The 26,489-nt window shown below is 38.9% G+C and overlaps 2 long non-coding RNA genes across 2 annotated transcripts in view; one reads left to right on the top strand and one right to left on the bottom strand.

Annotated features, from left to right (window-relative positions):
• Positions 1 to 7,687: 7,687 nt before the first annotated feature.
• LOC148782105 (uncharacterized) overlaps positions 7,688 to 26,489 on the bottom strand; it is a 43,442-nt gene continuing 24,640 nt past the window's right edge. Inside the window, exon 4 of the long non-coding RNA XR_016055416.1 lies at positions 7,688 to 8,655. This is a non-coding gene — a long non-coding RNA (uncharacterized LOC148782105). The remainder of the gene's footprint in view (positions 8,656 to 26,489) is intronic.
• Positions 7,839 to 9,064, top strand: LOC148782106 (uncharacterized). The gene is made up of 2 exons (XR_016055418.1): positions 7,839 to 7,951; positions 8,028 to 9,064. It is a non-coding gene; the product is annotated as an uncharacterized LOC148782106 (long non-coding RNA).

The raw sequence follows: 26,489 nt of genomic DNA, 5'->3' as shown, positions 1-26,489 counted from the left end.
GTTTACGAATCAAAATGATCTAAAATTTGGAGCGTGTATACATCTTACTGAGGCACACCTAATAAAAATATATAAAAATAATAATTTACAAAAAATAAATTCTTTAAATACCCCAAATCATTTCAGGGGTATTTTGGCCAATTTATTCATATAAAATATTTTTTTGATATTTTTCATAGATTCTCCAAGTTTTTGTTAACACATTCTCCGAAATTCAGGTCATTCCAATTTCTAGAAAAAAAGTAAAAAATAAACACTGCCTGACAATCGTGGCAGTGCGAGGAACTTTCGACGGTGATAAGGGTAGGAGAAATCACTGTTCATTTTCGCCTATAGGCGTTTTGTAGTGTCTTCCATATATATATATATATATATATATATATACACACACATGTGCATGTGTGTGTTTCATGTATTGGTTTTGTAATAATATCATAAAACAATTTTAAAAAATCATGTTATTATCATTTGTTTGACCCCAATTTTTAAAGGGTGCAATTGGGATACAGATACATCTGTAGGTGTAGAGGTAAGGTGCACCTTCAAATTTTATCATGGTATATACTTTTAATGTAAAATGTTCTTATGATTATCTCAAAATCTATTTTTATATCTACTTATAAAATTTTAAATTTCAAAAATGGTTAAAATCAAGTAGATCTATAAACTTACGAAAGTCTTGAAAATTAATGGTGTGAATAATATGTTGTAAAATGCACTCGTGGTTCCCATCCTCTCTGCATCTTTAAGATGCGGAGTCTCCATCTCACGTGACGTGTACGCCCCAAAAGCATCCTCCACCGCCATTGCCGAGTCCCCGCTTGCAATGGGCCTGCAAAAGGCCTGAAAGCCATATCTTAGCAATGCCTTTTCCTCTCTCTAGAGAACCTCTTTGTTTCTCTCTTTAAAGAGAATGGTATTTCTCTCTACGCCATGGTTTTGTATTAGGGTTTGGATTCAATTGACTAAAATTATTGGATTATTTGTACAAGTTTTTAGAATTGCGGTTTGTTTTTGCTCACAGAGATTTTTTGGAGATGAAACTCTTCAATCTATTAAGAAGCCTTGTATATAAAATAAAAAAGAAGAAAAGATTGTATACCATTTACCTTGGATACAAAGAGGTCCCAAAATCCAAGTTGGAGTCTTTGTACACTTAAAAGATAATGTCAAGATTCAAAAGAGACATTCAATTTTTTGATGGTGAGATTGAAGTGTTAGAAAATTTAAGATTTCAACTTTTTTTGTCTTTTAAAAATAATCATCTATGATTCTTGGGTAGTATTCAAAATTTCATATGAAAATGATGAGCATTGTCTTTCTTTTCTTTGAAAAAACATTAGCCGAAGTATTTCATACTGCCATAGGAGTAAACGGTCCATTTACTACCACAGTTAAAACCCAGTCGAGGAGCAATTTTAAGACTGAATTTTTGAAGACGTAAGTTCTTCAACCCATAGACCATCTCAACAATTTTACTTTTTATTTTTATTTTATTTTTTTCAAATCGCGCTCTCTATGCACTAGAAAAAAATAATGTCTCGAGATCGAATAAAGAATGGCCAATTTTTGAGAGGTTAGATCTACATATTAGAAAAGTTAATTCAAGTTTTCCTCTAGGCCTGTTCTGGCAGGAGCATAATATACACGTTCAAACTAAAAATAGCTCACTCACCCTCCCTTAACTACTGATTTCTACCAAACAAACTATTTAAATCTCTCTATTGAGAATTTATCTAACACATTCAAGAGAAAAATGTGCAGAAAAATAGAAAATTTTCGTGGGTCTAAAGAGAACTACGAAAGAGGAAAGAAGTTCATATGGCAAAGGAGACATCAATAAAGGTATATGATTCCAGTCTCCATTTCTAAACTATTAAATATAATTAATTTATACGAAAAGGTCACAATCTGTTTTAAAAACATAAGATTGAGGGCAATCAACTTGTGCTCAAATTTAAAAGAAACTCTAAACTTTATGGCGCACACCTAACTACCTTATTAATCATGGATAGTCTGGTCTACACAATATCTAGAGAGTTAAGGGAAGATGAGTCATATGTCCTCTTTATTGGAGTGCGAAATTTTTCCTTATTTTATTGGGGTTCAGGTGTTAAGAACTGGTCTAGGAAAAAAATCAAGGGAGAACACGACCACTAATGAAAGGCCTCAATATGTTTTATCACAACCACAATAAAAAATTTATCCTTTATCATAACCAGCTCATAAGCACAAATTTATATAGACATAAAAAATCCTAACTTAAGAACTAAGCAACATAACCCTAAAATATCATTAAAGGCTAGTAAATACCAAAAACTTTACGTTTTCCAAAAGTAAGTTATATTTTGATGACTAAAATTTACAACTAAATTTGATGTTGAAAATACTAAAATTATCAAAACTACCTTGAGATAGCCTTTGTAGATCATTTCATGATATGCATTAAGGAAGGCGCTGGGTCGTGGTTTTCAATCCCACTAACATCACCCAATGACACCTTCAAACAAGCTCTCCCTATTCCATCCCTATTCCATCAGAAGAAATGGATAGGAGCTTTTCCTCCTCACTGAATTGCCCAAAAAAAAGAAATGCAATTAAAATCACCCACATCAGCATAGGAGTGAAAAGTTATGTTCCTCCGGGACATATCCTAAAAGAAGCATTGGAACTTGCTTTTAAAATGTTATGTTCCTCCGGGACATATCCTAAAAGAAGCATTGGAAATTGCTTTTGGTCTGTGTGCTATAATCTTCACGACCAATGGGATAAATGGTCATGAAGGTCATCACCGTGTAATAAATGGGTGACGGCTTGTGATGGTGAGAGTAGGACCTGCCACAAGATGTTGCAACTTTGATGGTCGATCTTACTCTTTCTCCATCACCACCCAATCAAATTAATATTCACCATTTATCACATTTCTTCACGACTTTTACATTATTTGTTTCCCTTGGAAATTTATTGTACTGGTACTCCTTTGTTTGCAAACTGAAGTTAATGCTAGATTTCCTTTTTCTATTTCTCAATTTGGAACAATAAATCTCCACCTATGATTGGTTTTTTTTTTGACAACCTTATGTGGTCATGAGATTGGTTGCCTTATTATTATTATGAAGTGGTCTTGGGATGATCTGTTGAAAGTGGGCACTTTGTATACTAGGGAAGGGAATTTTCTTGTGTAAGCAGCTTTGGAATTCTCTGGAGTTTTTTTCTTTAGTAAATGTTTCATCCTTAAGAAATTGGATAGTTTGAGTGCCAGTGTGAAACCGATTATGTAATTTGATAATTATCAGTCTCTTTCGATTGGTTCAAAAAATGCATAGCAGGCACTTCCTTATCTTGAACTTTAGTCTCCACACTCTCATTGGATGGTCAATTAGAGAAGAGAATTGAAAAGTATCAGATGCGTTAGGGGACAGACAGCTACATATTGGATGGGACCATGCATTTTCGCCTGCCATCCTTTCTTTCTCTCGGTCCCACAAGATCCTGGAAAACCGGGGCTTGGTGAAGGATGAGTGCAAGAGGAGGCGTAACGGTCAATGTCCATTCATATGCGACTTATTCTTTAGGACACAATCGAAGTAATGCATGGATAATGAAATAATTCTTTTTTCTCTTTTTTTTTTTCATTAACTCTTTGTCATGTACATAGGTTTTATAATTCAGAGGGGGAAATATTATTCTTGAGGTCAAAATTCCCAACAAAACCTTAGGAGTTTACTGTGAATTTTTGCTCCCTTGGGTAAAACTCAAGCTCGGAGTATTAATTGGATGCCAAATTTTGGTGATTTAACCTATAGAACCTAACAACCACCCACCCCACAAAAAGAAAAGAACGGAAAAAACAAAAAAAACAAAAAAAGAAAAAGAAAAAAATGAATCTCACTCTTTATGGGGTGTGGTTTCTACAAGGTTTCAACCTTAAACAATCCAAGGAAGGCGCACCTCTAAATTTTATCATAATATGTAATTTTGGTATAAAACATTTTTAGGATTATCTCAAAATCTATTTTCACATCTAATTATAAAATTTTAAACTCCAAAAATCATTAAAATCAAGTAGATCTATAAATATATGAAAATCTTGAAAATGGATGGTCTAGATAATGTGTTGCAAGATGTACTATTTCTTGCACTTAAAATATTTTTTTTTTTCATATTGTTATATCTCGATATCAAGATGATCAATTAGAAGATTTTTCAACATTAAAACAACTTCTTCTGATGGATTTTTGATGTGCATCTGTAATTCTAGACCATTGGACATAAAATTGGGTGTGCATTTATTCTATTGATCAAGCTCAAACTTCAAAAGAAATTTTTTTAAACTTTGTAACATGCCTAAGCTATAAAATTAGATGGTTGTAAATAATTGTGACCACTTTGTATCAAAGGTAAAAGGTAAACGATTTCATTGTATAATCCCAAAATACAATTTGATAATAATTTTTAAAATAATACCTTAAATTTCCATGTTTATTTGGGAAAGACGAAAGCCAATACACGTAATACTTCCATATATTATTAAGATATACTTTCCCTTTTCAATTTTCTGTAAAATAGTTATTTTTCGTGCTCTAGAACTGCAGCGGGAAAAAGGTTATATATTCCAAAATGAAATGCACTCGATCAGGAAGAAGCAACAATATCCTAATTGCAAATCAAGAGATAGGTTACTTCGAGAAGGATCTAGAAAATATGCATGGATAGAAAATGATTTTTCTTATATAATTCGACTCCCAACAAATTAAATATTTTTTGTGTTGCCTTTTGGGGCTCTGGCGTCTCTATGCATTTGAAGGGATGCACTCTGGGAAAGGGGCTAACTTTATGTTATAGAAGTAAGGTGCAACTCAAAAATCTACTCGAAAATGCCATCTCAGAAAACCATCAATTGATCTTCTCAACTTATGGAACCGAAAATATAAAGTATTTTGAAGTTCTAAAAATAATGCATCGTATAATATATTATTTGAAATGCCTATTTTAAAAACTTTTAAGCATTTATCGGTCTACTTAATTTGCACTGTATTTAGAGCTTTAAATTTTATAATTATGGATAAAAATAGTTTTTTGGGTCATCATACGGATTTACTAAACCAAAGCCGTGTCTTCTAGCAAGATTTCGAGGTGTGTTACTTTGATTGTATAAGATTGACACCTTATAGGAAAGCCAATCAACACGGCAGTATGTACGTATTGAGTTTTTTTCCTTGATTTAATTTTATAACTAGGTTGTTGATAAAATTACATAATTTTGGGTAATTGTCGTAGAGAAAACGTCTCCTGTTCACGTGGCCTATGACGTAATGACTAATACATTACAATTGACTTTGGATGGACGACTGGGATGACTCCTAAATTTAAAAGAATAACATTAAACTATACTTTTCCGTCATCGTCCATCTGAATAAAGATTATAGTATGACGATTACTATCAATGTGCCTTACCAACCACAAGAAAAATGCCGCACCAACAATTCGAAAACTATAAGATTTTGTGCTTCTCTCGGAGTAAAGTGCACATTTGATCACTCAAGAGAAACCCAATAAAAGAGCATTTTTAGTACCTAAATATTTATTATGTAAAGTAATCAACCCAGCTCACCGACCTTTAAAAAAAAAGAAAAAATAAAGCAAAACAAAAGAAGAGAAAGAGATATATACAGAAATTTGTAAAAAATACACTTCAAAGTTTAACTATTTAAGAATTTACTCTAGGTATATATGAGATTGTTTACAAAGAAACTATTTAGTCATTTAGCATATATATATATATATATATATATATATATATATATATATATATATATATATATATATATATATATATATATATATATATATATATATATATATATATATATATATGAAAACCAATGGCAATCACTACTAGCCACTAGATTGCATTACTAGTCAAAAATCAATTTATTTTTCTTGAACCCTTAATTTTACATCGTATCAACTAAGGTAATTTTTCTCACAACAAAGTATCAACTAAGATAATTGTAGACTTACACTTGAGATAAATGGTCGTGCGGTAGACACTCACTGGAACACGCAAACATAATGCAAAGATGAGATAATACCTAAAGGAGTGCGGTTTGTATAGAGCCTAGGCTCTAAACAATCAAATTAGAGCCTACCTTCAAATAGTGTCCAGAAATGTGCTTTCAATATTGAAAATTTTTGATAGCCTTCAAGTATATTTTCATATTTCTTTATAATGTTTAAATCTTCAAAAATAGTGTATATCGACATATCTATAAAAACTGGGAAAAGTTTATATAGAGTCGAGGCTCTGAACATTCAAATTAGAGCGTACCTCAAAAATTTCACTGGAAGAGGCTGTTTTGATGCCCAAGTATCCTCAAATTGATCATCTTGACATCAAGATGCATGGATATGAAAAAAAAATGGATTTCAAGTTTTGAAAATAGTGTATTTTGTAATGCATTTTTAGACCATCAATTTTCAATATTTTCAAGTTCTCATAGATTTGGACGATCTAAACTATTTTTAAAGCATTAAACTTTATAAATAAACCTTTGTGAACTTTATATATATATATATATATTTTTGAGCAATGATCCAATGCAACGGTTGTCTTATAATATAATGGAACAACACTTCTAGAAAATCATGTTTGTGGTACGTGTATGACCTCAAATTTTGTACACACACTCTCTTCATCTCAATAATCAATCTCAAAAAAAAAAAACAGTTCAATTTGAACCCTAGATATGGTCAAAATGAGTCCCTTCCAAAAACGAATCTAGACTATTCATTTTGTGAATTTCAAGATCTTAGCCTTTATAAACTCAAAATCATTTTTCCTTTTTTAATATTGTTCATCTAATGATAATAAAGCCATCCAAAATAATTGGAAATGAAAAAATCCTTCTAAGGTCTAGATCTAAGCATTTCACTAAAATGAACGACCTATGTTAATTGGGTTTAAAAAATATTTTCTAGGTTGTTTTTTCAATTTTTTTTTTTTTTTTGTGATTGTTCATTAGAATGAAAAGACTGTATATTTCAAATTTTGGATAAAACAATTGGCCATAAGATGGTTTTTTAAGGTCATTGCATCATATTACTATACAACGGTTACATAAAATAATTTTCCATATATTTATATATATATATATATATAGATACTCAATGTCCCAAGAGAACTATAAGTTTGTCCTTCACCTGGGACAAAATGTATATTTAATCCCTCAAGCAAAACCCAACCTAGGAACCTACCCGCCAACATGAATTAAAATTGGAAAAGTGAAAAGGCACCCTGAATTTATCTACATGAAAAAACTCACGTCCTGGGATTGATTGAACAAGAATCGGAACAATTACATGTGCATGTTTTAAACCGAAAATCAACCTTCTTTCCCTCCCTCTTCCCCCCCCCCCTCCGCCCTTGATTGATGATTCTAAACTATATCCCATATTTTTTTTAAAAGAAATTTTTTTTATAAAAGCACATTTGGTTCGCATGAAACATTTTCATATGAAAACAATTTTCTTTTACGATCAAGTGTGAGAATATTTTCATACCAATTGATCTTAATACTTCTTTTCATACCAATTGACAATAATTGATGTAAAGATATTCTCTCATGTGAAAATATTTTTTAAAAATCATTTTCACATGAAACAAATGTGAAAGTCTTTTCTCCAAGGGGTAAGTGCAATTCACACTCTCTGGGCCAAAGTACATGCGTCCAAAGCTTTGAAAAAAACAAAAACCAAAAATAAAACATTGAGTATTGGTACCTAAATATAAAAAGGGAAAAATAAAACATGAGTATTTGGTACCTACAGATAAAAAGACTTGGACCTCCTCGAACTTCCGCCCTTCTTCACGATCTAACACAACACAGTCTTCAGATTCTTAACAAAGGATACAATGGCTTCAATTTTCACTACTCCTCTAAAAGAACAGGTATTGAGAAAATTCACTCTCTCTCTCTCTCTCTCTCTCTCTCTCTCTTCACTGACTTCTCTCACTCTTCTTGCAGGAGGATGAGTCCACTACACAACCAGATTCGACCAATTCGAGCCCCAAAACCAAAGGATTAAGAAGCCATGATACATTTCCTGATGATGATCTGAGAACCAAGACGTTTACCATCACATCTAGTCCGTCAGCTCAGTTGAAGCCTCCGAACTTCATCAACATCCACCACCATTTTGGGTCGGACTCCGTCCAATCGGCGCCAGAATCCGGACCAATTTCTCCTGAATCCACCAACCAAATGCGTGCTCCAGTAGACATAAAGCCCACATACAAAGCTATAGCCCCCTTGGCCGTAGCCATGGCTCCATCCGCCTTTGCTTTGGCCATGAGACCTCCACTTAAATCTAACCAGATATATGTCTTAGCAGCACTACTGAGTATTTACCTGGTCATTTTTATGATATCAGTGGAGCTTGTTGTTCTTATAGTCTTCATCCCTCAGTCCATTACAGGCATGGTGGTCATGAAGGTCCTCCTAGGTCTTGGAATCGGCCTTTTTGCAGTAGCTTTCCCACTTCAAGTGCTGCTTTCTCTGCCGCATAACATATCCTGGCTCGTCGGCCCGTTTTGTGGGGTAGCTGTTTTCACGGCTGCCTTCTTATTTTATCTCACTATGAAGGTCCAAGGAGCTGCCCAAGAAGAGGGAGAGAATATAGAGGTATGAGAGAGAGAGGGTGTTTCCAGGATTTAAGTTTTATGTGAGTGCAGTGTGAAGACACTTGATAGGCTTTATCATCTGTGCTCTTCATTTCTGTGTTCTATATGCTGGAGAAAGAGAGAGAGAGAGAGAGAGAGAGAGAGAGAGGTGTTTCCAGGCTTTAAGTGTGAAGACTCTTGATGGACTTTATCATCCATGTTATACATCTATGTTTTGGAGTGCTTTGAATAAGTTGGACTGCTGGTGAGCTCAGTTAAATCTATGATTTCCTGGCTTCCATGTGTTACTTTATGTGTGCTGAAATCTATGAATTCTTAGGTATATTGTCGAACTATGTAAATCTTGGTGTTTTGGTTCTTCTAATTTTGTGCCTTATTTTTCTCTTCGTTTTATCTCTCTCTTATCCTCCTCCGCATATCTTCTTATGTTTGTAGTCTGTTACAGCAAAAGAGCAATAATTTCAATATTCTTAAATGAAATTAAGGCTCATATCAAGAGATAAGCTCTCTGTACCCCCAGCAAATACTTGGACATTGATATAAGATTAAAGCCACCGATTACATGCTACCATGGGAGCAAATTGTTTGTACACTCCCGCGGGTAAAATCGTATTTAGAGTTTGTATTAAGATCCCAGCTATGGGCCTAAAGAAAATAACGTCCTAGATTGACAAAAGACTCTCAAAATTGCTTGCAGGTGCCCCTTGTACTGCCCCAACACTGCAGGGTTAGAAGAAACTCGACCACAGATTCATGGCTTTTCCTTTCATCACATCATGAACCTGCAGCACAAACTTTTTTATTTTTTATTTGGTACATAAGGTTTTTTCATTTTTTTTTATAAGCTCCTTGTATAGTTTTGATAAATAATTTTATAATTCACATGGGGATTTTCCTGATTTTATTTATCTCCTTTTTCTGAGTATTTTTCTTGAGTGAGGGTTCATGAATTGCGCTTTCATCACATCATGAACCTGAACCAGAAGGATCATTTTTTGTTTGGTACATAAGGTTTTTCCTTCTTCTTTTTGGGATAATTTTTATATTTTTTTGTAAGATAAATTGTACTTGAATATTTTCCTTATTCTATTTAATTAGTTTATTCTCGGTGTTTTCCTGGATGTAAAAAGGCTTTGCTCTGTTGATGGTTCTTTGAACTGCAGCATTAAGAGTTGCATCTGCAATGTTCACATTCAAAACCCTAGATATAACTGCAGTTCAGTTGTCCTATTAGCTCTCTAACTTTATAGCTGCCTGAGACTCTTGCACTCTCTCAAGCTCCTTCGGATAAAACTCCTCTAAACCCCTCTCTCTCTCTCTCTCTCTCTCTCTCACACAGGTGAAACTCTCTCTTACCACTGGTTATGATTCTATGGACCTTCCATCTCTCTAGTCTCAGTTGAAGCTCTCTCTCTCTCTCATGAACCTTTCTCTCTTCCCACTCCCGATGATTCTATGGACCTCCTCTCTCTCTCCTCTCAACTGAATCTCTCTCTCTCCTTAGACCTCATGTCCTCTACCAAGACATCTCATAATAATAATAACAATTATTATTATTTTTAAAGTTTATTTGTACAGAGGAAAGTTTTCTTGGAGTTTTATAGGGTTAGACTTCTTTGATTAAGTAGTTGATATATTTTTATTTTTTACTAACTAGGGTTACTTAGGGTTTTTGTCAGGAGATCTCTTTGGAAGTGAAAATGGACCGGACTTACTTCATATGGTATGGACATTAATAGCGTTGGTTTTATGTGGCCTTTAAAGGCCTTATTAGAGCTTGTACAAGTATTTTATATAGTTAAACATAAACTCAGTAGGAGAGTGATTCTCTTGTGGACCATAATACCATGTAAATACGATTTTTTGATACTCGGACTAGACTGGAGGTGCTAGGTTAGTCGAGTTGAAAAAACCCAAAGTACCTAAGCATAGAGATAAAACCGAGAAGAGTTTAGTAACTTTGCCCTTAATGAGATCAAAATATGCTTGGATGAGAGCCAAGGGACTATGAGACCCTTGTGTGTAATGATTGGCCTTTAGAAATAAGGCTAAAACCATATCTTAATATCATCACACAACATGTACATAGATAGTCATATCAAGATAGTGATCTACCATTGAGGGTGAAGTGTGTATATGTGCAAGAGATTACCCCTACAAACCATAAAGCCATTGTTGCATCATAGTCTGAGGAACCATGGTTTTGTCTCTAGAGGAGAACCTGAAATCTATATATTGGGATTATGTCCCTTAGCTTATTAGCTAACTTTGGTGGTCCAATCATGAGCTCCTGCAGTAGACTGGGGGTCATGGAAACTACTCGGTTTGTTTGAGAAAGCTCGTGTGGATCGCGGTTCATAGTTGAATGTGGAGTGCTCTTGTATATTGATAATTCCTAAACACATACAGATCCAATTCCCATCAAAATTAATTAGTTTTAATTAAAATATTTATTGAATTTTTGTGATTATCTTGATATTTTATTTTTATTATTTGGATTTATAATATAAGATAAAATCAATTATCAATGTTTTAAATAAACAAGATAAATAGTGTACTATTTCTAAATATTTTTAAATCAAATTAACATTTAATAAACATATGGGGGACCCACCATGAGGAATGGGCCCACCTCAAATTATATACATGGGAATTTGCATAGAGACCTTCCATGGTCACCATGGGAGGCATGCCCCACTCTAAGGGGTGTTGCTTTCTATTATTAGTTGCCTTGAAGTTAAAGGTATCCAAATTGAGTTTTATCTTTTGCGAAGATTTAAATTGAAATTAGTTTGAAAATTCAAGATGAAAAGTGCAAGAGATTTTTATGAAAGATTATATGAATAAGGAATGAATATTTATAAAAGAGAAAGTCCGAATAGTATTTTCCTTATTTAAGTATTTGATGGGAATATTTTTAGGAAATGGAGGACAAAGTTCTAGCACCTTGTTTGAATCTTGATATTGGATTAAAGGAATGGAGACTCAAATCTCTCATCCCACAAGTCTCTTAAGATTGACAGTGAATATTTGATCATATGAATTGAGACAAACCCTAAGGTATAAAAAATCTATAAAAAAGGACTATCCCCCTTTACCAAATCTCTACACCTCTTTTCTCTTCTCTCTCTAAGAATTCCCTCTCTCTCTCTCTATCTATCTCTTTCAAAAGATTTATCTAAAAGGGGGCATGCCCCAACCTAGGATTTCTCTCTCTCTCTCTCTCTTCCTAAGTTGACAAGAGGGGCATGCCCCAACCTAGCAATATCTCTATCTCAAGCAAACCTAAGGGCACGCCCCAAACTAGTATCTCTCTCTCGAGTTTCTAAAAGGGCATGCTCCAAGCTTAGGATTGGTTCTTGATTTGTGTAGCAAACGGCGCTTCCCCTATCTAGTAGATATCTCTCTGTTTGATTTCTATATCTCATATCTCTAAAGATTAAGCAAAGGGGCTTGAGCAAGACTAAGGTATTGAGGACTTTGAAACGGTTTTGCCACAAGTGGGAGAATCAAGAGACCGATCATAGATCTCAAGTACCATCAGAAGGATGAGACTCAGCATGGGGTGTACTATGCTTGGTTGAGGTAATCTCCGAAAATTTTACTTATTTAAATTTTATTTCTGTATTGAGCTCTTCTATTGCCATAATACAATGAGTTAAATTTTTGATTTAAAGAATTGTATTTAATAGTGGTAGCAAGTGAGAACCGTGTTTCTTTTCTTTTATTTTTTTGTTTGAAGAGTTATTTATTTGTAATTGGACATTGTGAGTGGTCTTACCAGTGTAAGAATAAGAAAAATAAGAAAATTTTAATTTATATACACCGTACTTGATCACATAGTCCAACTTTCAAATAAACCATGATTTTGATTTTATCTTGTGCTTTTTCTAGTGTTTTATTTTCTTTTCCTATGTAAATTGGGCTCATAGTTTTATCCTGTTTCTTAATTTTATAGATTCATGGTTTCTCTTTCATTTTTTTGGTTGTAGAGATCATAACTTCACATCGTTGGATGTTCAAAGTTTTAGAGAATTTTTTCATGATTTGCACCTTGGTTAAGTTTGACCTATACACTAATTCCAAAAAAAATAATTGGAATAAAATAGATTTTAGCTTTATGGCAGGCTCAGGCTCAAAATCGATACTAAACACAAAGGTTTTAAGCCCAAACCAGCCCTAGCGTAAAAACAAATTGGGTGGGCTCGGGTCAGTCTTGGCCTATTTCCACTATCTCTACAAATGAATTAACATTTTGGTCTTAATACAGTACTTGAGGAAACATTAATATGCTGTGGTTTTTGGCGGGTGTCGACACCCAAAAAGATGACATTCAAATGCCAATTTTTAGGTTCGTGTTCTAATTGTCTTCACTATATAAAAAACAAACACTTGTCGTTAGCTTTGTGGCATAGGAAGGACCCAATTATGACCATTTGTTTTACTAAGAAAATTATGTAATCGACATGGAATGTATAACCAATATGTAAGGGAAAGCAAGTTATAGTATCTTGTATTTTATATTTAGTATCTTTCATTTTATGTTTAGTATTTTATGTTCTTGTATTTTACAAGAACAAAAGAGACATAATTGTACAAACTAGCGAGGGATAAAGTTTATGAGTCATAGTCTGAAGCTCTGAAAAAGAGTCATTGAGCAACGACTAAAACATGAAACCAATGTATATGAAAACCAATTTGGTTTTATGCCAAGAAGGTTAACAACTAAAAGTATTTTCCTACTTAGGCAACGGATTGCGAAGTTTAGGCCGAAGGGAAAAACCTCCGTATGGTCTTTATTGATCTAGAAAAAACTTATTATAAAGTACTCTAAGGGCAAGTTATATAGAACAGTGGTCAGACTATCTTTACTCTATGGGGCAGAATGTTGGGTAGACAAAACCAATATACTCATAATAATAAATACAGCGCAGATGAGGATGTTGAGATAGATGAGTGACAAGATAAGAAAGGAGAGAATTTTAAATGAACATATTCGAGAGAATTTAGGCGTAGTACCAATAAGCAATAAAATGAGATAGAGTAGACTTAGGTGGGCTGGCCATATGCTGCACCGTACAAATACAACATCTTTTAAGAGGTACGAGTTAGTTCAAGTGAAAGGACTGAAAATGGCAAGGGGTAGGCCCGAAAAGATGTAGTTCAAGTGGAAGGACTAAGGATATGACCTTTACTAGAGCAGAATGGAGAACTAGGATTCATGTAGCCGACCCTGATTAATTAAAAAAAGGCTATAATGATGATGATGATGATGATGATTAATGCAATCTAAGTGTTCATTATTTCTTTCCATTTTTAATATAGGTTGGACACGGTTTCTATGCAGCCAGCCGCATATTGTAGAAATGCGGGCTCGGCAATAAGTAATTTTTTTAAATATAATTTAATCTTAATTTTCAAAAAATATATAATCTTTAATATGGAGATCATGAATATGAAAAAATAAAATAAAATTGAATACTAAAAATAATAATTGTACTAAAAAAACATTTGGACCGGTAGTTACACTTGTTTTTAGATGGACCACCTATTTATTTCCATCTTTAAAATGGATGCTTTTTACCTCCAAACCGGATATTGTAGAAATGTGGTCCAACCCGTATGAAACAATTTTCCACAAAGGTTTTACATTGTAGAGATTGATTAACACACAGAGAACCTTCTTAGATAAATGAAATACTCTATCATAGTATCAGACGTACAAAGTAACAAAGAACTATCTCCATTACTATGCAAGTTTATTCCAAAATCCAATATAACAAAATGTATCATCATTTTAATAAAAAACATTATAAAAAAAAAATCACGAGTATTTGAGGCCAGAGAGTTCCAATTAAATAATTTAATATGCATAAAAATTAAATAATGTAATATGCATACAAAAAATTTCAAAGCAAGTATATAACTAAAGAATATTATTCTTTCTTGGGTAGTTTAGCAGTAAGAGTCGAACTTGAGATCTAAAGCTGCTAGATGTAAGCTGCTAACCACCAAAGCCCAAATGTGATTCTTGAATAGAGGCACGGTAATTACATAAAGAGCAACTATTGCCTAACATCACTTGGAGCTTCAAATGCACAGGAATTCTCATCCCATATAATATCAAGCCAAAAAGATTATAGGCTTATGTAGGAGCATATCTTATATTCATTTCCACGGGCAAAGCCTTGACCTAGAGAATATTCAGGGTTTCAAATTTTGAATTTTAAGGATATAACTGCCCTCAACCTAGTGAGCAACCTCTCTCTCTCTCTACACAATTTTTTTTTGTAAACAATAATTTAATAAAATTGAAGAAAAGAGTTTAAATCAGCATTTACCCTAGTGTTGTTATAGTATGGTGCAGCTCAAAAATACTATGAAGATAGTATTCTAACTGTGGAGATCCCTCAAATTGATCATCTTGACCTCGAGATATGTGGATATAAAGGAAAAAAGATTTCAATTTCTAAAAATAATGCATCTTGTAACAAGTTATTTGGGCCATCTATTTTCAAGATTTACAAGTGTTTATGGATCTGCTTGATCTATACCAATTTAAATTTTACATTGTTGTAATTAGGGATAAAAAATAGATTTTCAAGCTAGCGTAAGGTTTATGACACCAAAACTACATCTCCAACCAGATTTCAAGCCATACATCTATAGTATAAGGAGGGACACCTCATACAAACCTCACCCAAAATTTAAAGAGCCAACATAATTTTAAAACAATCAGTTCTTGGTATTTAGGAGTTCAAAAGTCTTCTCTTTTAAAATAAACATATATTGATTCTAAAGTAAATCACAAAATTTCTGATCAAAATATCCTCCAATGTATGTTTTTTACTGGACAGAATAGTTATATTGAGTGCTCCATTGAGAGTATGATATGTACACTTTACAATCAATCTTGAATAGTAACCCTAGTGTAACAAGATGGTAAAATGCTTTTTACAACCCACTGTTTGAGGGCATTTTTTATCACCATGTAACCCCAATGCAGAATAAAGAGAAGCCGTAGGATAATAAGCCCTGATCCAAAAAAGAATTTTCAATAGTTCCTGAAAGGGCCAATAAGGATCAGTAATGTTGATAAAGGTGTTCTAAGAACACTTGCCAAGTTTCGTCACAATCCGACGAGTTTAAGAAAGTGCAGACGCAGGAACAATTTTAGGAACATTAAGCTTTTTCGCCCGAAAATTGACTTATAACTACAGCCCTATCATGGGAGTGTCAAATGACCGTGTGACAGCTATCATTAGATCCGGAACATTCGTAAACCCCTATTGACCAAGTTTCCGCTTGATCAGATATTTTTGGACCAAGTTATGGCTAAATTATCTGAAATGGGTAGGTCACACACTTTCAGTAAACCAATTTCAATTAATGGAAATTGTGTTCATGGGTTTCGGGCTCAACTTTGAAAGACTGTATCTCTCTCATCCCAAACCGGATCAAGCTCAAATTTTACAAGCGTATTCGTCTCGTTGATTTGAGCATTTTGATATATGGCACGACCTATGTCGTGGCCCGAACCGGGAGAAAAACATGAGAGAAGATTACTAATCAAGGCAAGGTTGCAGGTTTTCAGCAGGAGCACACCTCGATCAATTCGCCACATCATGATGTTCGCATATCGTACCAACGTAAAATTAGACCCACTATGAGCACAAGGTTCGAGGCTTCATCAGAACCGAACCTCGTACGTGATGGACGGTTAGATTTCACGTACGATGAGTACGAAGTTGTTGCACTTTGCAGCCATGGGAAACCAAATTTCGGTCAAATTATCAAAAATGGAAAATGGTCATTCGGGCACCAAATCAAGCCACGTTCATTGCCAAATGCTCACGATGATTTGCTCGTCAATATTCAATGAAGAAATCATCGAAAAACACCAAGAAATGCACGTAGTCTTCAAACAAAGATCGCACGTTTCTTGTGATTTTTTTACTTCGTGATTGTGGCCCAAAGACCCAATCAGGGGCTCGAAAATGATATCAAAATGACCGCCTTCCCAAGCTGATCAAGGAAAGAATCATCTTTCGGCCAAACAGAGACTGGAAAGACCCAAGACCAACCCGGGAAGATCGCAAGAGTTCTTAGGCACAATAGGGACTCAATTGGAATTTTTTGTATTATTGGTACAGGGGTAAAATCATCATTTTGCCTCATTTTTTTAGATTCCTTTAATTATTTTAATGCCTAATTTTTGACAATTAGGTCAACTTTTGATTGTGCACCCACCTTTGGGCACCACTTCTATATAAACAAGTACGTACCTCATGTAAAGCATCCAAATTTCATCAACAAAAATTCTACTTTTTGATTGAGATTTTGGGTCATGTCTTAGAGAGAGAGAGAGAGGAGAGAGAAGATTTTTGGTGATACCACCAGGTGTAAGGTAAACTCTTTATCTCTCTTCTTTCTTTCTTTCTCTCTACTCTCTCTTCTCTCTCTTCTCTCTCTTTTTCTCTCTTCTTTCTCTCTTATCTCTCTTCTTTCTTCTTTCTCTCCCTTCTTTCTTATTCTTTCCTTTTCTCTTTCTTCTTTCGTGTTCTCTTCTTTTCTTCTTTCCTTTTCTCTTCTTTTCTTCTTTCCTTTTCGTTCTTGTCTTTTTCCTTTTTCCCTCTTCCTTCTTTCCTTTCCTTTCTATTCTCCTTCTTTTTCTCTCTATTTCTATCTCATCTCATGTTCTCGTCTTTCTCAGTCTATTACGTGCGACAGTATATACTGCCGAGTGTGATGTTCTCTTCCCTTCCTGTCCATCGCGCATGGCAGTGCAAATGCCGGGTGTGATCTTCCTCTTTTTCTCAGACAGTTGCTTGCGGCAGTACATACTGTCGATCATGGTGATCTCTTCTCTTCTCTCCCTGTCCATCACGCATGGTAGTGCAAATGCCGGGCGTGATCTTCCTCTTTTTCTCAGATAGTTGTGTGCGGCATTACATACTACCGAGCATGGTGATCTCTTCTCTCTCTGTCCATCGCGCACGGCAGTGCAAATATCGTGCATGATCTTCTTCTTTTCTTCAGTCTGTCGCACACGGTAGTGCATACTGCCAAGTGTGACGATCTCTTCTCTCCTTGTCTGTTGCGAATGGCAGTGCACATGCTGAGTGTGACAATCTCTTTCTCCTCTGTCTGTTGCGCACGGCATAGCAAACGTTGTTCGTGATTCTCCCCTCTTTCTCTCTAACTGTTGCGCACGGCAGCGAACACTGCCTAGCATGATTCTTTTCCTTTCCCACTTTCTGCCGTGCACAGAAGCACACACTGTTGGGCACGATTTCCTCTCTCTTTTCTCCTTTTGCTTGTTTGATCAGAGGGCTGATTGAGCCTTGCACTACTGTGCTAGCCATAACATCGAGTAGCTTAGCCGTTGTGTCGGACTAGTTACCGTGCCCGTCTAGCTACCGCACCAGGCTAGTCACTGTGTTAGGACAATCATTGCACCAATCTTGTTGTTGAGCAGTTTAGCCGTTGTATCGGACTTGTTATTGTGCCCGTCTAACTACCGCACAAGACAAGCCACTGTGTCAGATTAGTCGTCGCATTCGTCTAATCATTGAGTAGTTTAGCCATTGTGTCGGTCAAGTCACTATGCCCATCTAGCTACCGTGCTAGGCCAATCGTCGCTCTAGTCCTATCACTACGTGCACCTAGCCATTGGGTCAAACGACTCCTTTCTATGAAGGTTCAGCAAGAGCCAAGCTGACCTTCACTACTTCTATCATTCATTTTCTTCTCCCTCTCTTCAGGAAAATCTCTATTCTTTGCCTCTGAGGAGTTGGGTGAATTCCAAACCAACCTCTGCCCCAATTTTCTCTGAAGAACTAGTTGAAAGACATATTAGCCTTCAAACCCTCCCTCCTTTTCTCTGCCATTCCCTGCATCTCACCCCTTTTTCTTTCTATCCTCACCGTAGGATCTTACTAAAAGTCCTTCACCAAGGAGACGTCGTAAGATCGTCGAATTGACATGGACCCTCCTACACCATTCCTTTCATTTCTTTTTGAGTACACACACACGTGTGTGCTCACCCTGTGACAAGGTCGGATCTTCAGACCCACTTGTCTGTACTCTAATGTGTGTGTATTTTGCAGGTAAGAAGAAAAACAGGTCAAGGGAGACGATCCCAAACCGGCCATAGGCCAAGGGGGCATTCTTCGTGATCTAAGAGGGTGCCCACATGAGCCAGCCCGAGCGCGTCACGGACCCACATGAGGTGAGTCCCGCCTTGCAACCCTAACTCCTTTCTCATCGGTTGGTATTTCTGCCCGTGCCTTCTTCGTACAGTCCCGAGAGAGCGATCTCAAGTCCCGGGTCCATCTCGAACCTGAAGCCATGCCACCAGGTCAACCAGACCCGAAGGGCCAGATCAAGGTGCCTAACCAGCTTGGCGACTTCACTGGGGACACGCTACCCCATCATTGGATCGTTCTTATTTGGCCTTGCTTTTCTTCTATTTTCTTGATTATTAACACACACATGTCTTCTGGGTTGTTTAACCCGTTCATCCGAGTTGGGGAATTTATGATCCCCACACTCGTGAATGTTTCTTAAGAACAGGTTCCTTGAACCTCGTTCCTGACCTTTCTTTTGAGAGAGGACCCGATGTCACGCTCCCAAGTTCTTACCTAGATTAGTGTGAGGAGGGACTCAAAAGTCTCTCACTCCCCATCTTCTAGCATTGGTGGACCCTCCATCAAAGCACCTTGCATGGGGGGCAAACTAGGCACCCCACACCACATGCACCTGCCACCGGCAAGTTACTTGCCGGTCAAACTGCTCGGGGCAGCTGAAAGGCAACCCCTTCCCTTTCTATACATGACAGCTCAGCTGTCAATGCTCCCTTGGGTTGCCGAAAGGCCAACCCCCATGTTCTACCTCATCGGGCCCATGTAACAAGAGGCTCGACACATAGAAAAGGGAGTTCTAAGGCCATCACTTCCCACATGCACACTAAGGCTCGTGGTTCATCCACTCGAGTCATAGTTCGAGGCAACCCTCAGGTTGCCTCGAACCGCTGTCGAGGTTCGACTAGTCTCGGACCAGACCATGTGTACCTGATGCATACATATTGCACTACCTGGGGCAGTCCTCTGATTGCATTAAGCCAAGTACATGAGAAACGACCCCCTCGTCGTCCCTCTCTGCACATGCCTGCTCACTCTGTGAGGGGTGGCCACAAGGCCAATCCCTCACAAACACACACTCGTGGTACTCAGCCTCGTAAGGCTCAACACATTGTTCGAGTCTGGGTTGACCATCAAGTTGCCCGGGACCCTTCTTTAAAAGGCGCACACGTGCCACTACCACAGACTGCATCGAGCTCCCGACTAAGAGGTCACTGACAGCTATCTCCTCCCCCGTTTATCCCTTCTCCACAGGTCAAACTGCTCAGGAGTTGGTACTTGAAGGACTTTTCAAAGAGTACCCTCCTATGGTAACCTCTTCCAACCGACCCAACCTTGAGAGCTCATAAATGAGCTTGGAGCAAGACTCACCTGGGAGATGAGGTCTTCCATCCTCCGTCTCTCCCCAAGTCAAGATGCAAGCCAAAGCTAGCTCTTATCTCTGGCTCACATCCCTTACCGCACCTGATAGAGACGGCCTTGTCGTGCTCGATGACAGAAGAGCATTCCCGGTCTTAGTTTTGGAAGGAGGTACACTAGAGCCTGAGAGCCAAACATGACCGAGGCATACGAATAGCGCCAAGGGAAGAACCCAAAAAGCTTGGGGCAAGCGAGCACATTGACCTCCTAACAGAAAATCCCTTTCACCCCTTACAACATGGAGAAGAACCTACGGTAGAAGGACCAGGACCATTCATGGCCATCAACGTCACAAGAGATGACTCAACTGTGCAGCCCCCTCGGTCCCAAGACTGTCGCAAACCAGTCTTGACCTGATCAGCATAAAGGGCCTGAGCTCAGTTGGGGCATGTTGAGCCCCTGCTGACCAACCTACCATAGCCGGTCCGCAAGGCATGCAAGACACTGACCAAGCCAAAGACCGATCTTCCTGAGGAGAGGGTCAGTGCAATGGTCATCGATGGCCCTAATGATGACCAAGAGGATCGAATGAACCGATTTGAACAAATGATGTGTAGAATGATGAACAAGATCAAGCTCATGGAAGGTACTCAGCCCTCTGGGAACACATCCAACCAGGGTGCCAATTCTCCTCATCCCGCTGATCCAGTCCTACCACAGCCACCTCCTTCACATGACCATTCTTCCCTTCGTCAGGTATCTCTAGCTGACATTGACGCTATGGTCACCCACAGTTTGTGAGGAAGGCATATTTCGGGCATACAACGCCCGACCCTCTATCGGAAACCGTATCCTTCCTATATTGATTAGCTCATGTTTCCCCCCAATTACCAAAAGGGGAAACTCCCACTTTTCAATGGCATGAGTTCCCCTGATCAGTACATCACTCATTTCTATTCAGCAAGTCAAGAAACGGCAGCTGATGGGAGGCTTCTTCTCCACCAGTTTGTCGAGACTCTTGACAGATAGGCATTCAAGTGGTATGCTCGTCTCCCACCAAACTTGGTCTAAACCTGAGAAGAAATGGAGCACTTGTTTTACAAGCTCTTCTATGAGGTTGAAAGAGAAGTACAGGCTATTGAGCTTCTCAAAATGACCCAGGAACTAGATGAACCTGTCGATTAGTTCATTGCAAGGTGGAGAAATGTCGCTACGCACCAAGTTAATCCCATGCCTGAAATTGATGCAGTCCAAACCTGTGTACGCAACATGCAGCCAGAGTTGCATGTTGAGGCCTCAAATCCAACTTCCATATCGGACCCCGATCTCTAAATCAGTCTGTATAGAGATCCTCTTCAAGCACCATGGTGGACCCCAGGTGTAGTCATCAAATGGGGGAAACAACCATAGCTCAGGCAATGCTAGATTCAATGCACGGGGCAATCAGCAAAAAGGGGTGTTCAGTGCCGCCGTCACTGTATTAGACCCCAAGAAATCGTCCCCTCAAACTCTAGACTTCTCCAAAGGGATGAATCCGACAAATGTACAAGCCACACCTCAAGCAGGGCAACAACAACCCCAGTCTTACAATAGGGTGCCTCCACCTCCGAACCTCTATGGGAAGGATCATTGGGCAGAGAAGAAACCAAAGTTATAGCTACAGTAAGGAGTGGGTCCTAGCCCTACTCCAAATGCTGCTAGAGCAAAAAATGATCGTCCTAAGCTGGTCTCGTCACCAACATTAACTATTGTGCTTACCACAGGATATTCGGACATCCTATCGAGATTGCTTCACCCTCAAGGATCATATTGAGGCTTTGATCCAGAAGGGGCGAATACAACTTGAAAGTTTCAAGAAGGCGTTCAGGACGATTAAAGCAAATCACGTGGTGACAGTACAAGAAGAAGATGAACATGAATATCATCTGGAGAAAGTACAAGAAAGGCAAGAAAATTGTGATGCCCCTCCCACCAGATACGAGGTCACGACCTAAATGAGTGCTTCTCCTTTCAAGCCACAATGAAGGAGAAAATACAAGAAAGGGACTTCACCACCCCTATCACAGACAATCATGTCAGACCATCGTCACCAGAGGTCGTTCAAACACAAGCCTCTTTTGGGAATGCGCAGCCTGAGCCTTCCAATCCAAACGAACCTTCAACTTCCCAAGCCACGTAAACCTGATCAGCCAATCCTTGTCCATGAAAAGAAAATCCCTCAGCCCCAGACCATGGTAGAGTTTCTTGAGCCACTTCCTCCAATAGCGATTCTGCAGGATTTCTTCCCCAAGTCAAGCGCTTTCGTTGATCAAGATTCACAGTCTAATCGAGCACACATTCCTGAGCCTTCCTCTCCTCAGATTTCCAAAACGTCCAATAAGGGTGATGACATTAAAACCACCCCCAATGGTCCAATTAGGGTGAAGACCTAAAAGATCCCCTGCAAACGTCTAATTCCGATGATGATCCTAAAAGCTACCTGGATCGGTCAAATCTGAGTGATGACCTTAAAAGCTCTCCCCCTCCTCCTGTCTCCGACTCTTCTATCCCCTCTTCCTCTTCTTCTAACACGTCTTCTCTAGGTACAACACGCGAATGCCCAGATTTTGAAGCTCTTGACGAAGAGCTAAAAACTTACAACACTAGCAGACGTCATCGGAGGCAGTTGAAAAAGACGATGACCCAAGCAACCGGCTTCTTGTCAGTTGTTGATGCTCTGGCATCCAGAGCCAATGCAAAGCTTCCTCCCACCATCGAGAAGCTTCCCAAACATTGCAAGAATTCCAAACCGAAGAAACCCCAATGGCCTCTCGAGCTCGAATTCAAGCAACGACTGAAAGAGTCGAGAGGACAGAGGTCCCATTCTCACGAATTCTGCTACATGTTGTAGATCTCTGGAACAACAACCAATGCTGACCCTATCGGTCTAAGGTTAGGAAGGAAGTTGTAATTGCCCGTTCAAAAGCCTTGGCAGCCCAGACTCCTGAAGTATCCTGGTCTGCCACTCCTTCCATTCCCTGATACCCAAACCAGTTTACCACGCCTTCTCAAATACCCGCGACCACCACTGGTTCCATACACCAACCCGCTTCCAAACCCTTAATCTCCATCTAATCAGTCCATGCTAGGCTCGGCTCCATCATCTGGCTAGTTGGCACCAAGTCTGGCGGCACAACCTTCGCCATCCCAAACCTCACAACCTCTTCAAACCAACCCAATTGCACAGCAAGGTCAGCCGGTACCTCAAGACAATCCTCCACCACCTAAACCTACCTCTCAACCTTCCATACCACCCAGATCTGTGGCGGGTCCAGAAGTTCAAAATGTTGGTGATGATAAGGTCAAGTACGATGTCATTGAGCATTTGCGAAAACTCCCAACCCTCCTCAGCGTCTAGGATGCCCTTATGCTCTCAAGGGACTATCGCATGGCCCTTGTTCAAGCTCTTTCTAGCCCAAAGGTATATGAGACAGAAGTATAACCCATCGAGGTCGACCTTGCCATCTTGAGCAATAGTCTGGCTGTCACTTTCTCAGAAGATGACCTTTAGTTGGGAGGTAAGTACCACAACCAGCCTCTTTTTGTAAGGGACGAATTGCATGCATGTTCCGTCAGCCGAATTATGTTAGAAGGAGGATCGACAGTCAACCTCACCCCAAGAAGAATTCTTCCCCATTTAGGGTTAGGATCAAATGACCTCACACCAACAAATATCACGGTTCAGGGGTCTAATCAGTCGGGAGAAAAGCCAGCTGGCACGATTCGCCTTCGTCTCAAGATCGGTGAATTAAACGATTATGCCCTATTCCATGGTATTGACACAAACAGCTCTTACAACATACTCCTCAATCACCCTTGGATCCACGATCAACGAGTGGTTTCATCTACTCTGCATCAATGTTTTAAGTACAGCCGGGATGGGAGGCAATACACGGTCTATGCTGATAAAAGGTCGTCCCCTATCGCCAATACGTATTACATTGATGCAAAGTACTACTTTCTAGATATGGTACCATCTCAAGAACCTAATCATGATGATCGAAGGTCTGTAAGAAGAGCAGAACCATCCCCTCATAACGATGCTGAAGATGTTGGACGGGTACTCTTGGACATGTTCAAAGAAGAAGAGAGAAACCTCTACTCACCCCAGTACTCTGTGTCCTCTCCTTGAAGCATTGCCAACCCTCCCTAAAGCTGAGACTCTCCCTTCTTCTAGTTCAAAGTCACCGGCTACCGAACCAGTAGCTTCCATCGAGCCTAAGGAGGACATTCAAGTAGAAGCTTTGGCCCCAAGGGTCACTTACACGCCAGACCAGCAAAAGGTCTTGCACATCCCTGTTTCACTCATTGAGGAGGAAGCATCAAAGCTGTAAGAATGCAAGGCCCTTAATATCCCGGCCTCCCTGAGAGAAGAAGATGTCCCTTATCTGGCACAAGGACTAGTTCAAGTCTGTGTTGCCCTAAAAGTTCTACGCTTTCCCATGTCCTTGGCAGAAAAGAAGCCAAAAGAAGACTCCTCATCTCACCATCAAAGCCAAGATACTCTTGCTGAGCTAAAAAATGAGATGCAAGGTCTTCAAAACAAATTGGAAGCCTTGCAAAAAGGATGAGCCAAAATCGAAGAAGCACCCCAAAAGACAGCCTTGAAACCTTTGAAGGGATTTGTACCAGAAAGCTACGACAAACATGAGGATTCAAAGAGTCCATCCCGTTCAAAAGCCAAAACCTATCCTGATTGGAGTATCTACAGTCATCAAGCTCATCACATCATGAAGACAATGAACTATGAGCCCCTAACTAATCAAGGACTCAGAGGTGAAAAAGTGAACCGTCGCTCCATTTGAAGTCATAGAAGTAGCACGACACACTACAAAAGAAGGGCTCGGGTACTCTCCCTCTTCTCATCTCTCTCTCTGAAAAGACAGACATGATGAAAACCCAAAAGGGCGTCATGGGCAAAAATGTCAAACAAAAAGATGGACGTGGTGAAAACCTGAAAGGGCACCACAGGCAAAAGCGTCAAAAGAAACAAAAAAAATGATGACGGGTCAAGGTAGCATCATTAGCTATCGTGAGCAAAAGTCGTCAAATAAGTGGAAAACATGGAGCAAAAACCAGGGGCAAAATTGCCACAAAAAAATCATCATTTGGGGTCTCGTAAAAAACCAAAAATGGTGTGCACCCCCAACAACTTAAAAGAAAACCCGAAAGGATGTTTAATTCAAGAAGGAGGGCTCCTTACTATCATAATAGAGGCACAAGGTATGGACAATGAAGCAAAACACAAAAGATGGTGTTTCATTTATGTATAGGCAAAATCTATATACAAAACGTTTATAAAATCAAAAGGAATGAAACAAGAAGGAAGAAAAAGATGTAAAACTGCTCCTAGACGCAGTTAATGGCTTCATCAATCTTTGCCTTTGGCTCTTCGGGTGCTACCATGGTCCCTTGTTTGTGCTCCTTTAATTCAGCCACCCCCTGAGCCTCTTGTGTCGTGGAGGCAATTTCTGACTCAATGGTGTGGACAACTTCTGACAGTTCTATAGCCAGAGCCGCATCTAGGGCTTTCCTCTATTTCATCCCCCTCTCGAGTTCGTCGAACTCGCTCTTCAGCTTCCGAATCTTGTCCTTTACGGCCTTTATCTTGTGAAAACAAGCCTTGACTTCCTGCTTAAGATCAGATTACAGGGTGGCCACGACAGCTTTTCTCTGTGCACAGGAGGCCACCTTCTCATGATGGCGTGCCAGTGACGCCTTTAAAGAAACTAGTTCATTTGCTTCCGCCTCCTGCTACACTCCCCTTGTCATCCAGCCCTCTATTTCATTCATAAGGCGATCAAAGTTGTCAAATACTTTCAGGTCGCCCTCAACAGTGCGCAATGCAAGGGCATACTGCCAGAGTTTGGTAATTGATGGGCCAACATTGTATGTAACCTCTACAGCCTCAGGAGCAACCGCTTCATGTTGCTTTAGCATCTCGTCAACATTAAGCCCTCTTCCCACCGTAGAACTTGGGCCTTCTTTGCCTGCACCCTCAATGATCCCTACAGGCTGCTCACTGAGGATGGACCCTTCTCGCTTGACCACACTTAGGTCTTTGTTACCCCCAATACCCAGGGCAGCTCCCTCATGTTGCTCAGGTCCTTTATCACTTTCATGCATGTCTCCTGAACGGTAGTAAGGACTTCATCAGCGGCCCTACTTGCAGCCTCGCTTGCCTGTCCTAACGTTGAAGGGGCATGCTCCTTGGGGCATGGGTCCAAACTCATCCTGCTTGGAGAAGGTGGAGCCGAAGTCAATTC

This window comes from Amborella trichopoda, chromosome 5, assembly GCF_054954075.1.
Source record: "Amborella trichopoda isolate Santa Cruz 75 chromosome 5, AtrichopodaSantaCruz75HAP2 v2.0, whole genome shotgun sequence".
Taxonomy (NCBI): Eukaryota; Viridiplantae; Streptophyta; class Magnoliopsida; order Amborellales; family Amborellaceae; genus Amborella; species Amborella trichopoda.
This window is presented reverse-complemented; position numbering and strand designations above follow the sequence as displayed.